The sequence below is a fragment of the Piliocolobus tephrosceles genome, chromosome X (assembly GCF_002776525.5).
Source record: "Piliocolobus tephrosceles isolate RC106 chromosome X, ASM277652v3, whole genome shotgun sequence".
Taxonomy (NCBI): Eukaryota; Metazoa; Chordata; class Mammalia; order Primates; family Cercopithecidae; genus Piliocolobus; species Piliocolobus tephrosceles.
In genome coordinates, this window is record NC_045455.1 from 53,651,190 (window position 1) to 53,675,458 (window position 24,269).

A 24,269-nucleotide genomic window follows, 5' to 3' on the forward strand; every position below is an offset into this window, starting at 1 on the left:
TTCAAATTTTCCAATCTTTGTGGCCCTTAGTAGGGAAATCTTTTTTCTTCTGTGGGGTCTACCCTATGCAATGTAATTGACTGGAAACTGTAATACAAACCTAATTGCTAGATAAAATCTAATGCCAAATGAACATTTTGTAAGTGTTAAAAAACTCTCATCACCGTCAACTAGGTAGTTCCAGTCCCATCCATGTCTTTGATTCCAAAACTGATTTTTTTTTTTTTTTTTTAGAATTCTTTAGATTCGTATTGAAGTGATTCAACTAGAAATTAATAATCTTCATTTTAACACTGCTCTGAGCTAATGGCTGCTCTTGTAAAGGTTTGTACATGATTTATGAAAAAAAACTTTACTTCTGTCATTCTTTGCCATGTCAGATCCTTTTCCTTGATATGATGTCCAATACTCCTACCACAACATAATTTGTTATTACACTTGCAGACACTCGTTCTTCCAGAATGGAAGTCCAATATTAAGACTGTATTATTACTATGACTGAAATTCTGATTCTGACTTCCATTTCCTTTATAACATTAGACTGTTATCCCATTGTTATATTCAACCTATTGACTTTTGATTGTTCATGCTATAAGTTGTATATATTGTTTGACTATACTGTTTCAAATTGGGTTCTGTCTTCTACTTTCTGACTAGATTTCTTTTATATTACTCACTTTGCCCCAGATGTATTCGAATTCCCAAATCCAATTTTTATATTTCTCCAATTTTCCTTATTGCATTATGGTAGCCCCTTAAGTGATATATAAATCAGAAAATAATGTCTACAAGCATTCAATAGTTTAAAAGGCTGATATCATGTAGGCTGCTTTAATTGTAGAAATACATAAACCCAATAAAGTGTATTCTCAAAGTGTAAACATGTTTGGAATTTAGAATAATGATACCTGAAATTCTAAAGGCATAATAAAATTTTGACATCTATTTCAAGGAGGAGTGATTTTTTTTTTCTTTAGGGGAACTAACTTATGGAAATCTGATGTGTTAAATAACATCTTCATGGTTTCCTGCTTCTTCTGATGCCATTATTGTTGTGTATCTTATTTTGAATGACTGTCACATAACATAAAGCTGTCTGTGACATGTTTCGATTTTAAGCAATTGGAATTCTGAAGATAAAGATACTTCAGAATATGCTTCAATGGTTAGTAAGATGAATAATGCAGTATTTCTTTATTATTCATTGAAATCTTTGGTTAGAATCATAGATATTCAGACTTACTGGCCAAACATTTAACAAAGGGAAGGAATAAAGGTCAACATTTTTGGTATATTTTTTCCTCATGTTAAAGGCAGTAAGTCTGGAAATGGCTCATTATATTTAGATAATGCTTTTTAATAATAAGAAAAATGTATTTTTAATGTTAACTCAATAAATTTTTCTCTTATGCTAAAATTTTTTGACATAAGTATTAATATATGTCTTTCGTGACTTTCAAAGAAAAGTTTAGATGAAATGTACTTCTAATATGTGAACTATATTAAAAGAGAACCTATATACTTGCATTTTTGAAGGGAAAGTTACAAATTTGAAATTCAGACTAACTGGGAATGGATTGTATATATCTATTATTCTGTTTTACCATAACAATTTGCTAAACTTTTGCAAGTTTTGATTTGAAAGTCTTTAAAGTTTTATTACTAACAGAATACTAATAGTATAATTAATCATACAGTTATTCTGAGGGTTATATCAGCTTAAAATGCATGGTACAGTGTGTGTGTGTGTATTTTATATATAAATATTACCTTCAGTATCTGTATGTCACACACAGTACAATCACAGATACTGAAGGTGATATTTAGGATATATTTGATTCTGAATAAAAAAAAAAAACTCACTCAAAAAGGTTTTCATAATAAAGGAATTACTATCTTATATGATAGGTATACTATAAATCTAATAATTCTTTGCTACATTGCCAAAAAAAAAAAAAAAAAAAAAACAAATCTGCCTTGAAATAGCCTATTACTTTTCAATTCCAAGGTTATATCTAGGTCACTACAGTTCCACAAAGAGAAAGTACATCTGAAGCTATACAGCCCCTGGAAAGGACACTGCCCAGTGAACTAATCATGTATGACCATGGGGGACTTTAGATAAAGAAATCCTTTCAGTGAACAGAGTCTGGGTTCATGGAGATCAAAAGACAATCCTGAGCAACAGATTTAACCCTGAAGCAGAGGATGGAGTGACCTTCCTGAGAATCACATTGAGTGGGGCAGGAGACCTGAGAGAAAGCAAGGTCCTACTAGCAAGACAAGAAAGAAAAAAAAAAAAAAATGTTTATTGGACAGGTGATTACCAGTGCTTTCTATATTAAATAAAACAGTGTTTTACACATATTATTTTGTTTGGTAATAATTTTTAATGTGTCTTGCAGAAATACAACTTGGTTCTAAGTTCTTACATCTATACAAATTTTACTATATGCTGTCAGTGTTATGATTTATTCCTAATGTGATTTTCATTGCAGTCATATTATAAGCACAATTCTATGTTGTTCCACAATTTCATAGAATTAGTACTCTAAGTCAGTAGATAAAACATATTTCAGAGGAAAAAAATGGAGGTTATTATGTCTTTTAAGCTTTATAATACAAGATAAATCTTTTCTGTTACACGTAAGCTGTGAAAATTGATGGTTATTCTTTATTCAAAGCCCTGATATTAACAAATCCCCAAAAGATGGAATGAATAGAAACAGAACAAATGAAAGAGTATAGATTGTTTGACAAGTAGTCATTTGCATATATTCTTAGATAAAATTGACTTAAAGAATCTCCACGGATTAATGGATAAAAAACTTTTAATGAAATACAATATTTAATTTGGAAACACATTAACTTATAAATGATAAATTATAATAAATAAATGTTAATATTAATTTCCCTATATAGAAAAGACTTCAATTCTCCCAAAGAATCACTGAAGGAGAATTGATAAGAAATATGTGTGTAATTCTCAAATATGTTGCTTGACATGGTTTACAGCTTTACACAAAATTTTCCCAAATGAGTTCAGAAATAGCATTATTATTTATGAATGTGAACTGATGTATGGTCTAAAGAGGAAACTAAAAGTTATGATACATATAATACTACCATGATATAAACACTAGCGAGAATCAAATTCCATTTAATAAATGTTTTATTGTAAAAAATAAGAGAAAATCTTTATATACCCACCCCCATATACATTTGTTTCTATTGTTTGCAGAGTATTACAAAAGAAATTCAAAATTGTCATTTTACTCATAAATACTTCAGTGTAGAACCCTATTTGATAAGACTTGCTTCATATAATCTCACTGCCATTATCATACTTGATAATATTATTCATTACTTACAAATATACACAAGTTCATTGAGATACACATTTTTCTCATTTTCTTTAATATGACTTTTAAAATTTGGTTTATTTTAATCAGGGCCATTCTCTGTCTGTGTTTAGATATTAGGTAATTTATTTTTGTTTACTCTATGGTCATCCTCTTTCCTCAGTTCTACATCATAGTGTTTATGCCATTGATTTGTTAAGAAAATGAGCCATGGGTCATAGAATGTCTTACATTTTGAGTGTGGTTAATTAATTTTTCTTGATGTACCACAAGTGCTTCCTCTATGCCCCATGTTTTCTGTAGCTTGGAAATGAATATAATTTAATCGGATTGGGGTTTAATTTAATTTAAGCAAAATTATCTTAGATTGTGCTGTGTATTTCTTAGTGCATCATATTAGGAGTTATGTAATATCTGCTATTGTTACCTGTAATGATAGTGAAATTGATAAGTAGATCCAAGATTTTTTCAGGTCAAACCATTCAATATAAAATTTTCCTCAAAATTTAACTTTTGGTTTGAGCTTCTATTTAATATTGTTGCCTGAACTATTTTTATATCAGCTTATAAAATCAAAATTTTAAAAATCTATCATTTATTCTTCATTTACTAGCTGAATTTATTTTCTATAGAATGAATTACCACTCCCCAACCTTTCAGCTGTTCTAATGTACAGTTTATAAAATAATGGCCAAATGAATGCTCAATTTTTGTGTGTGTATATATTGCTACTAACCCAATTTTATTATTTCAAAGTAGTAATTTCTATTGATTTTCAAATATTTTTAATATATGTAAATATATGTGGTATATCCTGAATGTAGAAAATATTTCACCTATTTTATTCCGTTACTTTTCATTATGTCTGTATTTTTTTTTCTTTTGCCAAAGTGCTGGGTTAGTACTACCCATAAAAAGTGACTAGTGGTAGAGAAAGTGGGCTCATTTTTTTTTCCCTATCTGTGGAGGAAAACCTCCAGAAGATAGTATATAAGAGAAACATAAATTCCTATTTTATTAATTTTATTTTAAAACATAAATGAAAGTTAAATTATGTTAAATAATGCCTGGTACCTGTGAAGATACACAGTTGATATTCCTCAATAGATTTATCGGTGTGATGAATTACATACTAGATTTTCTAATAGCAAGTAACCCTTGTTTTCTTTGAATAAGCCACGCTTGATAAAGATGTATTTTTAAAAAAATATATTTTATACTCTCTGTCTGTTTTTAAAAATATTTTACTATGGCTTATAAGAAAACTATACTTGTATTCCCTGCTTTATTTATAAAATTAAAAAAGAAAAATAAAAACACATATTTTTAATATGTCTAGTAATTTTAACTGTATTAATTTCAAAATCAGTTTCATGTTTAATTGGAATAATTTTAACAATTTTCTATCCATATTTCTTTAACTCCTTAAAACATTTCTAGTAACTTAAAAGGAAGTTTTGTTTTTTTTTTCAGACAACTTAACTGTAACATATTTGCCTTAGCCAGTGGCGTCTAAAATTTAATGATCCTCAGCATTATCTGGGGAAGTTTTGTTTGTTTTGCTCTGTTTCCGGTTTGTTTTCTTTCACTACAGATGTTAGGAACCAACTTCAGGCCCACTAAATCAAAAATCCCTTATTGTGGCACTTAAGAGAAATCTGTCCAGGTATTTAACATGTGCTTTTTGCTTTTCAGCATACAGTTAAGTATGCAAAAGACAAAATTAAAGAGAACAACAACAACAACAACAACAAAACCCTAGAAAATGTTGTTCTAATCTACAGAGTGAATAATTTGAACAGAAATAAACTCTCCTAGGATACATTATAACATAAAAGACCATATAACTTTGTCAGGCTGTGTGTTTGAATACGAATGTGGGTGTTAAACATAAAATTAGTTTTTATACGGTCCTTCTTTGCTCAACAATGTACATTTTGTCATAATATTCCTTTCCTATAACAATATGGTAAAAGTGAAAAAATAAGTTATATTAAATTAAAATACCTCCATTTGAATAGTGTTCACATTTTTAAGAAGAAAAGTAAAATATTCAGTCATTGAATGGTATAGTATTCATGATGAAATATAATTTCATAATTTAAAAACACTATGGCTTTATGTTTTATTTTATTGAAAATTGTTCCACCAAACTTTTCTGAGATAACATATTTCTTTAAATAAAAGTACATCATTTTAAGACACATCTTTATTTTACATGCCAAAAGAAATTACTTTAAAGCTAAAAAGCAAGCTATATATGTACAATACTAACATTATTTCTGGTCTTAAAATTATATGTAAAGTATATTTTCAATTCATGCTTTGTAGATATAATTTATGTATGTTAGCTATATGTATGTTAATATAAGCCTGTTATTTTTCAATTAAAAATAAAAATATTGTATAAGCAATGTGAATTTTAAAACGAATGATTTTTTAAATAAATGATTTTTTTCAGGAATCTAATATTTAGAACATAAGCCATTTCTTATTCAATTCTATTTACCTTTTTGTCATATAATTCCATTGCATTTTGAAGCATCAATAGATTTGTTTCGGTAATGGGATGAGGACTCCTTATTCAATAAATGGTGCTGGAATAACTGGATAGCCAAATCCAGAAGAATTAAACTAGACCCTTGCCTTTTATTCTATGCAAAAATTAATCCCAAATGGATTAAAGATTTAAATGTAAGAGCTCAACTATAGAAATCCTAGAAAAAAACCTAGGAAACACCCTTCTTGGCATCAACCTTAGCAAATAATTTTTGGCTAAGTTCTCAAAGCAATTGCAACAAAAACAAAAATTAACAAGTGGGACCCAATTAAACTAAAGAACTTCTGTACAGTGAAATAAACCACCAATAGAGTTGACAACCTACAGAACATGATAAAATATTCAGAAACTATGCATCCAATAAGGGTCTAATGTACAGAACATATAAGGAAAATAAATCACCAATCGAAAAACAACCACATTTAAAAAGGACAGATGACATGAACAGACACTTCTAAAAAGAAGACATACACAAAGCCAACAAACACATGAGTAAATGCTCATGATAGTAAAAAACAAATCAAAACCACTATGAGAAAGCAGCTCACATCAGTCAGAATGGCTATTACTAAAAAGTCAAAAAACAACAGATGCTGGCAAGGCTGCAGAGAAAAGGGACCTCTTATGTATTGTTGATGGGAATGTAAATTAGTTCAACCACCGTGGAAAGCAGTTTGGAAATTTCCCAAATAACTTAAAACAGAGCTACCATTTGACCCAGCAATCTCATTACTGGATATACACACAAAGGAAAATAGATCAGTCTACCAAAAAGACACATGCACTTGTATGTTCATCAAAAAGCTATTCACAATAGCAAAGACACATAATTAACCTAGGTGTCCATCAATGTTGGACTGAATAAAGAAAAAGTTCACTCTGGAATACTATGCAGCAATTAAAAAGAATGAAATTATGTCCTTTGAATCAACATAGTTGGACTAGAGGCCATAATCCTAAGATAATTAATGAAAGAACAGAAAACCAAATACTGCACGTTTTCACTTATAAGTGGGAGCTAAACTTTAAACACACATAGACATAAACGTAGGAACAACAGACCTGTGGACTACTAGAAGGGGAAGGGAGGGAGGAAGACATGGGTGGAAAAACTACCTGTTGGGCACTATGCTGACTACCTGAGTGCAATATACCCATGAAGCAAACCTGCACATGCACCCCCGTGTCTAAAATAAAAGATAACGTTTAAAAAAAATCATGAAACCTCAGAAGTAATGATAAACAAGAGCAGAAACAAAATTCCATCCTTTATGTTTTATGTTTTGCTTTGCTATTATGCATAAGTAATAGATGTTTATATATGTACATTTAAGTTCATCTAAATTTGATTTAAGCTTATTTATATTTAAATTAAATTCAGCTAAATTCATTGGTATTTTATTTCATTTTATTCAAATTTATCTAAAATTAAAATTGTTTGATTTTATTGATAATTGCTCTACAAAACCTTTTTCAGATAAAATATTTCTTTAAATACAAGTACAGCATTTTAAAACATATCTTTATTTTATATGCGAAAAGAAATTTACTTTAAATTTAAATCTAAAAAGCAGGCTATTTATGATATAATGCTAAAATGCCACTAACTTTGAACTTCATTACCTCACACATTTAAAGGTTGAGAAATTTTTATCTCAGAATTTATGGAATGTTACATATAACGATGGATATGTCACTTATATGGCTAAATGTATAGTCTAAATAACATTGTATCAGATACAAATATTTGATTGAATGCAAAACATGATGATATATTTGAATGTCCATTACATACAAAAATTTCTGTGGATGACACTGAAGTCATCATCTCAGAATGTCTCTTATTGACTTTCATAATACAAATACAATAACAAAATATATAGATGTTGAACTTTTAAGGTTTTCTCACACTTTATGTATCTATCTATATGTTGAAATTTAGATACGCATCGTATTAAAAAAAAAAAAAAAAAAAAAACCTCCTTCTCTACCCAGAAAGTCTACATTATGCTATTTTATCTAAACCTAAGTCGAGTAACCAAGAAGATATTAGTTCACTAAATTTCAGGTATTCGTGATATAATCAATTCATCTTTGTGTTTTCAGAATTAGTATTGCCTTTTAAATATGTTAATATAAATAGGTTCATAAGATTATAACCATATTTTTAAACACTTAAAATAGATATTACTTGATTAATTATGGTCTATATATTGTAAGAAATAACATATTAAAGGTAATTTCTTTGAAATGTACAGTGTTAACCACAGTCACCCTACTGTGCAATAGAACACCAGAACTTGTTCCTCCCATGCAAATATAATTTTATGCCTGTTGATAAATCTCTCCCTATTCCCTTCTCCTTTCTACCCTCCCCAGGCTATGGTAACCACTGTTTTACTCTCTATTGCTTTCAGATCAGCTTCTTTAGACTCTATATATGTAAATGAGGTCATGCATTTGTCTTTCTGTACCTTACTTATGTCACTTAACATAATGTCTTCCAAGTACATCTGTGTTGCTGTAAATTACAGGATTTCATTCTTTATCATGTACCTGGAAGAAAAGATTTTGGATGTTCTCACCACAAATAAATAATAAATGTATGAGGTGACTGAATATTCTAAATACTCTGATTTGATTATTACACCATATGTATATGTACTGAAACATCTCACCAAACCCTATAAATATGTAATTATCACTTGTCAATTAAAGACAAAATTTTAAAGAGTTTATTAGTTTTAAACACTAAGCCCTTCATGTTGTTACTTATCATAGTTTGCAAACAAAATGGCTACCAAAGACATATCAAAGTCCCTCATCTTTGCTGTCTTCTTGTAACATTTATTAATGCACTTTACAAGACTATTGCAGATACGTTAGAAAGTTGCTCTGTTTTCTGTAATTATCATCTCTAGACTTGTGTTAGATTAACGACAATACTTTTTGGGTTACATTTTTCTTCTCCTTCATGTCTTTCTTATGCATTCTTACTACTTTACACATAATTTATTTGATACTTCCTCTTCTCTACAAGAACATAGTGCATTCTCCATGCACTGCTTGTTTGCATTCTACTCTGCTTAATGTTTTTCTATCATAACTCTCTTGTGATGCTGATTCCTGCATTTTCTTTACATTTCAAGTTTAAGGTTGCTTACTGACAGTCAGTAAGTGTGCCCAATAGATAAAGAGATTTAAAAGGGATATTTCTCAGATTGTGTGCTCCTGGAAATATGATACCTCTGTGAAATAAGATTTCTCTTTTTTATGCAGTGTTTTTTTTTTTTTTTTCTTCAGTTAAGTCAGCCATCTCTTACCCCCAGCCTATAAACAGTCTTTCTTCAAAAGACTCTAAGAGATCAGCTAAATGCTATCTCAGCATGTTCATTTTTAAAATCTCTATCAACTATTAAAGATAGGTTACACTTGACGTTAAACATGATTTAAAAGTCCACATTTGGCATATTAAAATATTAGTAAACCATAGTCAATAAAACAGTCAAATAAATATTGAGGATGGATTGGAGTTTATATTCTCACATACATGCATTTTCAAACTTTAGCTTTCATCTGAGTTGGCAAGTCTATAATGTGTAAAAATGGATGAGTCCAGCAAATCTATTTTCAGAGATTATTTTTCCTACTATTAGAACTAATTTCTGCTGATGTGAAAGTATTATTTGCTTGACCTACCAAGTGTGAGTGTTTAATGGACTTAGCCCAGCTAAGGATGTGAACTGGTTATCTGAGTCCTCAACCTGAGAGCTTGGCTAATTCCCTGATAGATTCAGCCAACACATTTTGCCATTTTAGACCCAAAGGACATTATTAATAAACTGGAACTAATGACACTGACCTGCTATGTAATGGCCTAGCAAGAAATAGCTAATCAATATATGTTTTTTGGTAGTATAAAGTACTAAAAACTGACCCTCAAATTGCCCCATTCAGAGTTATAAAACTCAGTTATTTATTTTATTTTTCTAAGTGTTAGAAAAAATGTGGAGGGTCATTTGTTAAAAAGGAATCCTGCATGAAATAAAACAGGTGTTATGGCTAATGGTGCTGTAATTTAGCAGATTCCTGTTAAATCCATCTCACTATATCAGAATAACATTGAATCGCTGATTTTTAGAGGTCTTCATGAAGCTATAATTTTACATGAAGTCTTGGTAGTGTGAGGCTACCACATGTCTTCTACAAACTCTATTTAAAGACATACTATTTTCAATTTCTTAAGCAAATAATAAAGCACATTACTTTCCATTTTAATAAGAAGGTAACATTCAAAAAAGTGTTTTTTAAAGTTGTCAAAATTGATGAATTTCCTCTGTCAATTATTTCTAACACAAAGGAAAGTATAATTGAAGATTATACTCCAAAATCTTATAGGTGTTAGTATATTGCATTCAGTGACTTTTTCTAAAATTGCTTTAAAATATGAACTATTTAGAAAACACCACAGATGTATGATATAGTATTTTGAACTAAAAATGCATCTATCCTCAACAATACCATAAGTAATTTTACTTACAATTTTTAAAAGTCTATACTGTAAAATTTATTTTCTTGAAATCATTAGGAAGATAAATATTTTTCTTAGATCATTTCTAAAATGTTTAAGATCATATGATTCTTGGTTAATGTTCCTTTTAACCACAAAACAAATAGAAATGTTAGTGAACATCCATCATTGCTTTTCTACTGGAATGGTATTGTGGTATTGTAACATGAATAAATGAGTAGACATTTTACTATTAGTCCATCTAACATCACGTGTATATACAAATATATATACACAATGATGATACATAATGATGATCCTGCTGCCTCCTTTCTTATAGTTTTGCTGTTAAAGTGCCAAAATGATTCCTTTATAATGAAACTTACAGGTTAAGAAATTACACAGTAAAGCCATAAAAGTTAACATTCTAGGTAAATATGGTTTATCAAAGTAATAAAAATAATTGTACTATTTTTAGAAACCTTTTTGTTCCCCAAAATTATTTCATTATATTATTCACTCTTCTTTGACACATTGTACTGTACCTTGCACATATTTTGGAGATCCTCTGATGTCAGTCTCTAAAACTGTTTCTAAATTATCAATTTAGATAGATCATATTTCCGTATATGAGTGTACCTCAAATTAGTTTATTCCCTACCAGTGGACACATGTGTAGTTTCCAATCTGTCATAAATTATGATGCTGCAATGTATGAAGTTGTACCTATATCATTTTTATATTGTGAGTACATTTACAGGGATAAAATAACTGAAATAAATATAGCTACATCAAAACGGTTAATTTTTTATGGATATAAATACCAAACAGTGAAATAATTGGATAACATATGAGCATATATTTAACTTTTTAAATATATGGCTAGAACTATGTCATAATGTTGTATCATGTTACATTGACACTAGAAGTGCATGTAAAGATGTATACATGAGCATTCATAGCAGCCTTTTTTACAGTAGCCGAAAACTGGAAACCACCCAGATGTTCTCTAACAGATAAGTGGATAAAGAACCTCTATATACCTTTAAAATGGAAGGCTATTCAGCAATAAAGGGAACAAACTATTGGATACACACTAACAGCATTGATATATCTGAAAGTAATTATGCTAAGTGAAGGAAACCACACACAAAAAAGAAAAAAAAAATGTGCCTACTCTGTAATTCCATTGATATACATTTCTATGAAATGCAAACTAATCAGAAAGCAGATTAATAGTTGGCTGGGAATGCAGGAGTTGGGGTAATAAAACAAAGGGGCATGAGGAAAATTTGGGGGTGGTTATGTTCAAAAACTTGATTGTGATGATGACTTCACAGGTGTGTCAAATCTTATGAAATTGTATGCCTTAAATGCATGCAGTTTTTATGCCAATTATTCCTTATATACAAAATATATTCTGGCTCAAAGGAGAAGAAAATAAATTCTCCAGGGCCCTTTATTCAAAGCATTAAACTACATAATTTTTCTTATTGGTCTGCAACAAATTAAGAAGCTTATATCATAATGTAGCACATTGCCTTGTACATTTCATTGTACATTTCATTTCTTGCTGTGAGAAAAATGTATAAACAGGACTAAACAGTCAGCTTAGTCACATGCTACTTATCTTGCTGCAGACCTACAGCACACAGTTCACAGACTAAATAAACTTTCCATAGAACTAAGATGCTATCTTTATCATACACTAAAAATGTATCTGTTTTTGTGTATAGATGTGTGTGTGTATAATCATATTTATGATTCCACTTCAAGCTTTATCTTATTCCATTGATTTATCTTTCTCTTCATGTTCCATTACCTTATTATGCTAAATATTAAAACAAATTTTAAATTCAATCAGGGTTTGTACACCTTGATCACATTTTAAAAAATATTCACTGGCCATTCCTGTATATTTTTTCTAATTCATTTTAGAATGATTCTCTGTAGTTCCAAAAATAAGACCTCCTTATATTTTTTATTGAGAACATATGAGACTTTTTGTAACATATTAGAAAAAAATTGCATATTTTTTGATATTGAAATATCAGAACATAGTATTTTTTAAAATTTATTACACTTTTTTCTATGAAATTTGTAGAGATTTTTCCATACCTATCAATATTTCTTTTGGGCACTTATTCATATTGTTTGTATTAAATGGCATTGTTCACTATATATTTACTTCTATGTTTTGTATTAGGTGATTGATTGATTTAGTCAACAGATATTTATGGGAAACCTATTATATTTCTGGCAACATTCTGGGCCCTAGGGATAAGCCAAGAAACAAAGCAGATATAAATTCTTCACTCAAGCAACATTTGGTCCTGATAAACATGTTTGAGGGTTGCAGTTTTGCCTAGGGTGGCCTGGAAATGCTTGACTGAGAAGGAGTTTAGCAAAACAAACTGATTAAACGTGAGAAGTAGCTATCTGGAGAGCAAAGGGACACTATTCTAAGCAGAAAAATAGAGCAAGTATGGAGCTACACCATTACTGGAAGGTTTGAGGGACATCAAGAAAACCCATGTGGCGAGAATAGAGTGAGCAAAAGTATAATGTTGTGTTCTAAGAACTAATGGGGATGGTGATCATGTAGTATTATCAATATGAATAAAATGGGATGCCATTTGAGTGCTTTGAGCAGAGGAATAACAATATATGTGTTTTGAGAAGATCAGTCTGATGGTTATATGGTTATCAGTCTGAGAATAAATTTAAGGCAGTAAGGGTAGAAACAGGAAGAACAGTAATTAGGTTATTTTAAGTCTTTATAGAAAAACTCAGTGGTTTAGTCAGGATACTACCAGTGAGTTTGGTGAGAAGTAGTCTCATCTTGAACATAATTTAAAAATAAATGTTGAAATTTCCTGATGGACCAGATGCAAGAAGTTAAAACAAAAAGAAGGAGGAAAGAGAGTCAAGGGTAAAACTCAGGTGTACCAGGTGTAGGTGTGTGCAGTTCAAAGACTAATTATCACTAGCTGTGATGATGAAGACTACAGGAGGAGGAGCAGGGATAGAGAGAAATAAAAGAAACTCAGATTTGGGCATGCTATGCTTGAGATTCCTACTGTAAAGCCAAAGAGAAATGTCATATGGGTAGTTAGATATACAAATTAGAAATTTAAAGAACACTAGATTGAAGTCAGCACATGGATGGTGTATAAAGCCAGGAGACTATATAAGATAAACAAACATGGGAGTATAGATAGAAAAGTAATCAAATAGTTGATCCCTGGACCAATGTAAATATCCAGTTGGGAGAAACAAAGAGGAAACAGAAAAGTCACCAAAAAAGAAATAATAAATATAGGTAGAAGATGAGCTCTCCACGAAGTCAAGGAAATGCATTATTCACAAAGGAAAAGTAATTAGCAAATCTGAGTGCTTACAGATAGTTCAAGAAGGATAACAACAGAGCAATTACAATTGCATTTAGTAAAGTGGAGGTAATTGATGACCTTGATCACAGCAGTTTGGGTAGGATGTTGAGTACGAAATGTAATTTTAATGAGTTGAAGACAAGTTTAGACAATCCTTTCAAGTAAAAATGACAGAAATGAGGAATTAGTTAGAAAAAGAGGCAGATACAAAACAAATTTTCATCTTAATGCACTAATGGGAATAAATCAGTATAGAAAGAAATAAATAACAGAGGATAAGTGGGAAAATCTGGGGTGTGAAAGCAAGAGGGGATGGAATCTAGGATACTTTTGCAGAGGTTGATATTATCTAGGATCTTAGTGCTACAATTCATCGTGGCAAGAAGAAAGGAAAGGCAACTATATAAGGGGTGCAGATAGATGGCTCTATGAAATTAATTTTGCTGTCTATTAGAAAGCAAGATTGTCAGCTGCAATTTAAAATAAGAGGATGATTCAAAGTTTGAAGAAAGAGGAGAAAATATGTAAAAAATGTGAAAGTTAATGGGCTAAGAAAATAGTGTCAGGCACAAGTAAAGATTCATTTAAGATTTTTGAACATCAATTTGAAATAAGAAGTGCACGTGTGTGTGTGTGTGTTTACCAGGCATGAATAACTTTGTCAGTCCAGGCATGGGAAGGGCAGAGAGTTGGATTAACCAGGGATGTGTTTTATCTTAATGAACACAACCATAAGTCTGATTTACACAAATTCTGATTTACACAGGTCTGACGCAATTGTACCCAGTCTACAAACAAAGATATATCTGATGATAGAAATGCCTTGTTGGGTGTCATTCTTTACAGAATAGGACTGATCAGAAACTTGATTCCAGTTTATCTCATTTAAAGAGCAGGACCTTGATGTTAGTATCTACAGAATTGTCTCAGATGATTCAATTAGCAGCAGCAATTTATTTTGAGCCTGTGGCCCCAGAAAAGGATGTTTCTAATCTGCCATACTATAGCTTTTCAAGTGAAATTTCAGAAGCCTAAGTCATTGGCAACAGTTCCAGAGTCAAGAAACATGTTGGTCCTGTCATTCACCAAAGTTCTTCCTCATAGTTCTTAACACTTTCAGCCTCCTGAGTCCAGCATCTCTTTCCGCCATGAGAGGGGGTATACTGATGCTTTGGTGCCTATATACAATAGAGTCATAACAGTTTGAGTCCTTCCTCTCCTCCCAAGTTTTCCAGGATTCTCAGTGTTTTCCTTAAAGTACCCAAAATAATGGGAGACAAGGAGGCCATCATCAGAAGGCTTAGAGGGAGAGAGAGGCTTAGCTCTATTATGTAAAACTTTTCATTCACTTCAAGGTTTGAGTGGCTATACATTTTCAACAAATGAACACAATGATAGAGATGAACCAAATGAACATCTGGATTTGGTTCATCTCTATCATTATTGCTGACACCATTGATTACAACATTGAGGATCTTTGAGTCAGCAGCCACAACCATATTGCCTTTACTTTAAGGCCTCAGACCATTGTGGTGATCACATTCTTTCCTCCTCTTTTCCAAAGGAGGGTGAGTAACAACTAAGGGTGTTGAACAACCAAGCAGAGTGAATAACAATCGATCAGGAGGCTGGTTTCAGTTCTAACTCTCCCTCTTTAGCCTCTAAACATTCATTAACAGATGAGACGGTGGAAGACATTCTCTGCCACCCAGCCTTCCCATACTCCTGAACATTCACTACAGAGTCCTGGAGAGTCTTTTTATGCCCATTCTGTCCATCTCTTCTCTTCTAAGAAGCCATATCTCTGTGAACTATCACATCCTTGTCACCAAAATTGTTCACAACGGTGCAGGGTCTGAGATTTTATCTTTTTAAAACCCTAACAAGCTCTCTTATTGATGTTTCATGGATGAGGAATGCCTGTTGTGATGCCGGTGCATGCGGTAGAATTTTTTGGAGGAGAGAAGCACTGAGCTTCTGGAATCATCACTTTTATAGAAGGCTGAAGTAAGTCTGATTTTCATCTTGGCATAGACATAACCTTATCCCTCAAGATGGCTTGCTGTAAACACAGGAAAAATGGGCTGAGTGAAAAGTAGACAGGACCTTGCACATTTATTTGGCTGTCCCAGCAAGAAGGTGCAAAGGGCATGCAAGGTTTCTAGCAGTTTTCCCATCTCAACAAAAATATATGCTAAAGAAGTCTATGACATGATGATGAAAGGAATCTAATTGGTCTGTGTTGGTCAATTAAATCTAGAAAAAGTAAAATAACATTAAATACACATAAATTGAGTAGGTGTCTTGGGTCCTTATTTTAACACCCAGGAGCATTAGCATTCACCGTCAGATTTAATGGAAGAACTAGAGAGTCCAATGCCATTGAAATAGTAAAGATGAATAATGTATATTAGAGGTCAGTGAATTTGGCCCCCTGAGCAGTTGCCTGTTTCCATAAACACAGATTTCATAGAATGTGGCCATGCACGTTCATGTAGTTATTGTCTATGACTGATTTTTGTTTTTCATTTTCCTTGAGAGAAAAGAATAGTGATGTTGTAACAGTGATAGTGCAGCCTACAGATTTAAACTGTATACCATTTGTTTTGTTTTGTTTTGTTTCTTTTTTTGAGACAGAGTCTTGCTCTGTTGCCCAGGCTGGAGTGCAGTGGCACAATCTTGGCTCAGTGCAACCTCTGCCTTCCAGGCTCAAGCTATTCTCTTGCCTCAGCCTCCTGAGTAGCTGTGATTACAGGCATGTGCCACAACACCCAGCTAATTTTTTTGTAGTTTTAGAAGAGACAGGGTTTCACTATGTTGGCCAGCCTGGTCTCAAACTCTGGCCTCAAGTGATCTGCCCACCTAAGCCTCCCAAAGTGCTGAGATTACAGGCGTGAGCCACCATTCTTGGCCCTATTTAGCTTTTAAAGTGAATATTTGCTGATTTCTGATGTATGTTTACATGTATATAACGGAGAATGAGAGATTTTTTAAAAATCTATATAATTCTCTATTGTTCTCCTAATCATTTTTGGGTTATAAAACCAGGTGACCAAACAACAGCCCTATATTCTTAGCTGAATTTATGAACTCATCTCTCTTTAGATAATTGAACTGTACAAACTTTAAAGTGAAACAACAATGCTGTGATCACTATATGACTAGAGAGAAGGAAAAGCTGATCAACATTTAGGAAGTTTGGTGACTTCTGTCTTTCAACACCACATTTCTGAAATAAATCATATGCAATACTGAACTGGTTTGGGTATTCATAGCCTGTTAAAGCAAGCAACTTGAAAGATGCCTGAGGCTAGCCTAAGGTCAAAGCCACTAACATGAACTAAAATCATCAATAAATGAGATTTTTAATGATATTTTAATTAAGCTCATTCTGGCATTATATGCATTGCAAATTTGACCTTTAGTATCAAACCAACTTATTATGTGCATTTGGCATTTTCTCCAAGTAAATTTTAAAATAAAAAAATAAAATTGTATTCTTCATGCTGTTTTAAAAGTAAGGTTTTAACTGAAATGGGCAGTTTTTATTTTTACTTTTTTATGATAAGTGAAACTGGAATGTGAACTAGATTCATATCCTAGAGCATATATGATATGATTTGTTATAAGTACACTCATAGAAATAAAGCCTATAAGAGCAATATTTTCTACTTAGAGATTTAATAGTGGTCTTATACTCTTTATGAGAAAAAATGAAGTAACTAGACACCACTCCTGGTGATACTTAATTCTATTTCATTTTTTTAAAAAAACGTAGAAATGGCATAGATGCTTCTTTAATGTTCCAAGGAATTTTCTTGTCTTCTACCCTCCAAGCCTCAGACTTCACTCTTTTCAAGAAAATTTAGAAAGAAAAATTATTTGGAATTTTTACCATCAGAAAACTTCATCTTTTTTTTTAATGACTAAGAAGCCCCAAAGGACTATATTTTCTGACCTACCATACATTTTCTTGATGAGGCCAATCAATCTTGTTGCATAGCGAAACTAAAATTTCTCTGTAGGGAAATCCCCATCTGTTACTGTATCCTTAACACAATGTTGCAGCCAGTTTTAAAATTAATAACTACAGAAAATAATCACATGCTTGATGCCATTATTAAAACCTTCGCATTTTTCAATTATGTGTTTTCACACAGCATTATGCTTAACATAATGTAACAATACATCTTAAAGCAAATTTCATATTTGATTACACTGATATCTCATTTAATATAGATGAATTAATTCAATCAAAATGATGAGACTATGAGTTTGGGCATTCAATCCATATTCTTCTACACTTACTTTATTTAGTATTGGTCTTGTCATATCCTATGTGATATAGGAAAATGAGCTGGGGACACACCCTAATAGATTCCTAGAATTCCACCACCGTTAATTGTGCTGCAGTTGATCTCCTACTGGTTCAACTCCTTGACTAATACAATAAGATTCTCACACCATAAAGTTATTATTTCTTCTTCTTTATTTAAGTTTATTGATGCTCCCCCTCCAATGTGGACTTTTTATAGAGTTGGTAATTAGTGAGTTCACTAATGGAAGCTGAAAAGGCTACTTATATCATGTGATGACAATTAACATGCTTCTCAAAACTACAAACTTCAGGCTAAATATGTTTAAAGTATAAGTTGAGCATGATTACCAAAGTGCAGCCGAATCCTGTTTTTCTTGACGGTCTCCTTTCCTCCAGTTTCTTCAACAGACAAATGGGACTAAATTCATGATGCCTCTCAAAAACATTCTCTTGCCTCCAGTACATGAATACTCTTTTTTTTTTTTTTTTTGAATTGTTCAACTGCTACTCTCATAATCTTTTGTAAATTTTCTCTCTAGTTGAATGTGCACTCCTCTTTAATATATTTCCCTAAACTCACCAAAGTGTCATCTCACATTGAGAAAATTATTCTCTAATATTAACTGTTTTGATAATATTGACTTCTTTATCTCAATGGAAATCTTACTATCTGTCAAAACATTACTCCAAGACTATGGCTTTCCTCATAAGAATGTGTGTGTAGATTAATTTTTGCTATTTGCCATAAATTTAAAAAAACCCTCAAATTCAAAATTCCACTCTTGTAACTTCCTTCAATGCTTCCAACTTGTTTGCTTACATAGTTTTCAACTTCATTAGTATCTTATTCTGATTCTTATATCTTCTTCTTATCTACTATAGCCATTTATAATTAACCTTTCATTAATTCAACATTTATTTATTTAATAACTACTATAAACTCATTGTGGTTTTGATTTATAATTTTCTGAAAACTAAAGATGTTGAATATCTTTTTATGTTCTTATAGGTCATTTGTATATTTGCTCTGGAAAAAAATGTTTATTACAGTCCTTTGCTTATTTTAAAAAATATATTATTAGTCATTTTATAATGGTATTGTAAAGATTCCTTGTATATTCTAAATATAAGTTGCTTATCTTATAAATGACTTTGAAATCTTTCCTCCATCTAGTGGATTTTTTTAGTTTAGTGACAATCCTTTGACATACAGAAGTTTTAAAATTTTGAAGTTCTATTTATCTATATTTTAAAATTGTATGACTCATGCATTTAGTGTCAAATCTAAGTATCATTTGCCAAATTAATGGTCATTAAGATTGATTCAATGTTTTCTCAGAATTTTATAGTTTTAGCTCTTACATTTAGGTCTTTGATTCATTTTGAATTAATTTTTGTATATGATGTGAGGTAAGGACCCAATTTCATCCTTTGGCTAACCTGTCTCACTACATTTGTTGAAAAGGCTATTCTTTCCTTTTTTACATGGTCTTGTTACACCTATAGAAAATCAGTTAAACATAGATGTAAAAGTTTATTTTTACATTTTCATTCTATTCCATTAATCTATAAAATTTTCTTTGTGTGACTAACACAATGTCTTGATTACTGTTACTTTAAGTAAGTTTTGAAATTGGAATATGAGTGGCCTCCTACTTTGTTCTTTCTCAAGATTACTTTGGGTTTCTGAATCCCTTTCAATTGTACATTAACTTAAAAAATCAACTTGTCATGTTTCAAGAAAGAAGTCAGCAGGGGTTCTAATAGAGATTGCATTCAATCTGTACATCAAATTTGGTGAGTATTGCCATTGTGAAGTAGGTTCACTGATTATGAATCCTAAGGGAAGACTTCCATTGCACAGAAGCTAGCAAAAATCACCACCATGCCAACCCTCAGGAAGAGTAGTCTAAATTTCAGTCCACTAACTCTCCAGTTACACTTTTATTACTTGCCCAGATCTGATGACACAGATCACACACAAACCAAGTTATATGAAGCAGATTTATTATTTACAGATAGAAAGGTAGCCAAAGACAACGGAAACCCAAAATTCATGATGATCCAGTACCCCAGTGCTCAGGAAAATTGCCAAGGGTAGATAGAGTTTCATCTGCATGTGCCCCACTTGTGGCCCAGCTGAGGTACCTCAGAAAATAGCCTGCCCTTGGTTTTATAACCTACAGGAAACGTGTTTGGCTAAAGTACTGAAGGACATCCTGTTTCTAGGGAAACAGAAACAGAAGCCAGGTTGTCCCCAGCAGTCTTCCCTAACTCGTGATGTGAGGTTCCCGAGGAGTGACAGGAACAAAATCTGGGCTATTTCAGGCAGTTTTTCCCCATCTCAGTATGCGTTTCCTGTGTAATCTATGGTTATTCTGAGAATCACAATCAAGAAGAGAGGAGAGAAACTGGGTCAGCTAAGGCTACTCAAGGATCATACTGCAGTCAAATTAACAACTTTAAGTCTTCTGACCCATAAACATGGGATATATTTCCATTTATTTACGTGTTACTTTTCCATAACATTGTCTAATTTTCAGAGTATATGTTTTGTATTATCTTAGTTAAATTTATTCCCTAGTATTAGATTCTTTTTTATGCTATTTTACTTTGTTAATTTTATTTCCAGAATGTTCATTGCTAATGTATAAACATACACTTGATTTCATGTATTGATTGTGTGTCCTGCAAACTTTCTTAATTTATTAATTTTAATTTACTTAGTGGATTTCCTATGATTTGCTATATACACCTTACTCTTGAACAATGTTTGGGTTGGGGTGCTGAGCTCTATGCAGTTGAAAATTCATGCATAATTTTCGACTCCCCCAAAACTAAACTACTAATAGCCTACTGTTAACTGGAAGCCTTTCTGATAACATAAACAATTAACACACATTCTGTATGCTTTATATACTATATACTGTATTTTTACAATAAAGTAAGCTATAAAAAAGAAAATGTCATCAAGAAAATCATAATGAAGAGAAAATATAATTAGTATTCATAACGTAGATGTAACTCATCACTGTGTTATGTTGAGTAGGCTGAGGAAGAGGATGATGAGGATCAGTTGTTCTTGCTGTCTTAGGGGTGATAGAGGTTGAAGAGAGATAGAGGAGGTGGAAGGGGAAGCAGGAGTGGCAAACACATTTTGTGTATTTTTATTGCCAAAAAATTCATATACAAGTGATATAAATGGACCCCACAGTTCAGACTTAGGTTGTTTTGAAGGGTCAACTGCATAAGATAATATTATCTCCAAATACGAAATGTTTTACTTCCTCTTTTTCAATCTAGATAAACATTTCCTGCCTCTTTGCTCTGGCTACAACCCCAATACAATGTTGAATATCAGTAGTGAGAGCAGAAAACCTTGTCTGACCTTAACAGGAAGATGTCAGTCTTTCACCACTAAATGCAATGCTACAATGTCATCTGTGTGTTTTTCATAGATGACCTTTATCACATTGAGTGTATCCATCAATATTCTACTATGTGAGTGTTTTTTAATCATCAAAGAGATTTAGATGTTGTCAAATTGCTTTTCTGCACCTGATATGATGATGTAATTCTTGTATTTTATTCTATTAATAAGATGCATTATACTAATTGATTTCCTCATCTTGATCCATCTTTGCAGCCCTGAGGTATGTTACACTTTATTACGGTGCATCATTTTCTTTTGATGTTGTTAGATTTGGTTTGATGATTTTGTTGAGAATGAATGCATCTATATACATACGAGATTTGGTTTATAATTTCTCGGGGATCTTTTTATCAGGGTAATACTAAGCTCGTAAAATAAGTTGGCATGCATTTTTTTCTCTGTGTTTGAAAGACATTGTGAAGAATTTGAATTAATTATTTGTTAAATGTGTACTAGAATTTAGTGTGAAACCACTGGGCCAGGGCTCCTATTAGGATAGGTTTTGTTTATTCATTCTAACTCTTCATTTTTTATAGGTATATTCAGATAGCTATTTCTTCTTCAGTCTCTTGTAGCTTGTGTGTGTGTGTTTTTTTTTTTTTTTTTTTTCAGAACCTGTCTATCTATCTAAGCTTTCCAATTTGTTGTTGTAAAATTGTTTCTATCATTCCTTTATAATGCTTTTATTTCTGTAAGGGCAATCATAATATCCCCTCTTTCATTTCTAACTTTGCAATTTTTTCTTGGTTATTCTAGTTACGGTTTATCAATTTTGCTGATCTTTTAAAAGAACAAGACTTTCATTTTATTGATTTTTTTGCTACAACTTTTCTATTTTTAATTTCATTAATTTAGGTTTAGTTTGCTTTTCTTTTCTAATGTCTTAAGGTAGATGACTAGATTAATAGTTTGAGATTTTTCCTCTTTCATAATCTAGTTATTGTAAGTGTCAATTTCCTTTTAAGTATACTTTAGCTGATTCCCAAATGTATTGATATTTGTGTCTTCCTTTTCATTCTTTTGAAAATATTTTTAAAATTCATTTTGATTTTTTTATTTGACCAATTGTTTAAAAGTGTTTAAAAATGTTTCACTTCATTTTCACATATTCGTAAGTTTCCAAAAACTTTCCTCTGCTACTGTTGTTATTTTGCTTTATTTTATTTTATTTCATTTTATTTTATTTTATTTATTATTTTTTTAAATTTAATTTTATTTTATTCCATTGTGGTCAGAGTACTATTTTTTTTAACGTATTGAAGTTTGTTTTATTGTCTAGTTTATAGGCTGGAGAATGATCTATGTACACTTGAGAAGAATGTATATTCTGTCATTGTTAGCCTTAGTATTCTGTACTATTAGATTTAGTTGGTTTTCAGTTTTAAATGTCCTATTTCCCTATTGATCTTTTGTCTTGTTGTTGTATCCATTATTGAGTAGATTATTGAAATTTCCAACTGTTACTCTTGAATTGTCTATTTCTTCATTTGTATTAGTTTATGTTATGTATTCTGGTGTTCTCTTATTAGATGTATACATGTCTATAATTGATATATCTTCTTTGTGGATTTACCCTTTGGTCATTGGGAAATGTTCGTATTTATTTCTCACAATATTTTTGTTTGTTTTAAAGTTAATTTGGATTGGGCATGGTGACTCACGTCTGTAATCCCAGCACTCTGGGACGCCAAAGTGGGCGGATCATGAGGCCACGAGAACGAGACCATCCTGGCCAACGTGATGAAACCTCGTCTTTACTAAAAATACAAAAATTAGCTAGGCGCCGTCGTGCGCTCCTGTAGTCCCAGCTACTCAGGAGGCTGAGGCAAAAGAATCACTTGAACCTGGGAAATGAAAGTTGCGGTGAGCTGAGATTGTGCCACTGCACTGCAGCCTGGCAACAGAGCAAGACTCTGTCCCCAAAAACAAAACAAAAAAAATAAAAAGTTTATTTGTATGTTAATGTAACCACTCCAGCTTTCTTATGATTGCTGTTTACATAATATACATTTTTCCATCTATTTGCATCCAATGTATTTCTATCTTGAAACTAAAATGTGCCTCCTATGTATACACATAGGCAAATCATGGTTTTTGGTTTTCCTTTATTTTTTAGCTGAAGTTTTCTGCATTTTGTTGCATTTTTTTAATTCATTCACATTAAATATTAATATTGTTAATATAGGTGAGTTTATGTTTAATATTTTGTTTTATGAAAGTTTCATGCCCTCTGTGGCATAACACCTTATATGTACTCAGCACATATGCAGAGGTTCCTAAACCCTGGAGTTCAGGGATTTTTATGGAGACTTCATTGTGTAGGCATGACAGGTAATTAACTCCATAGCCAGCTCCTCTCTCCCTTCCTCCCTTCCTGGAGGATGAAAAGTGGAGGTAAACATTTTAAGTTTCTAATCATAACTTGGTCTTTTTGGCTACCAATTCCCACCCAGGGGCCTACCAAGGTCACCTCATGAAAACAAAAGACATTCCTATTACTCAAGAAAATCCAAGTGATTAGAAGTTCTGTGTCAGGAACCAGGATGAAGACCAAATATTAGAGCAAAAGATTTTCTTAGCACCCCTATTCCCTCAGGTAATTGCAAGAATTTCAGGCCTTCTGTACCAGGGACTGGAGACAAAGTTATATCTCTATCTCTATCTCTATCTCTATCTCTATCTCTATCTCTATCT

The 24,269-nt window shown here is 31.8% G+C and overlaps 1 long non-coding RNA gene across 1 annotated transcript in view; it reads left to right on the top strand.

Annotated features, from left to right (window-relative positions):
• The window catches only part of LOC111523901, a 136,299-nt gene that overhangs the window by 96,896 nt on the left and 15,134 nt on the right, over nt 1-24,269 (top strand). Inside the window, exon 6 of the long non-coding RNA XR_002725630.2 lies at nt 235-324. This is a non-coding gene — a long non-coding RNA (uncharacterized LOC111523901). The remainder of the gene's footprint in view (nt 1-234; nt 325-24,269) is intronic.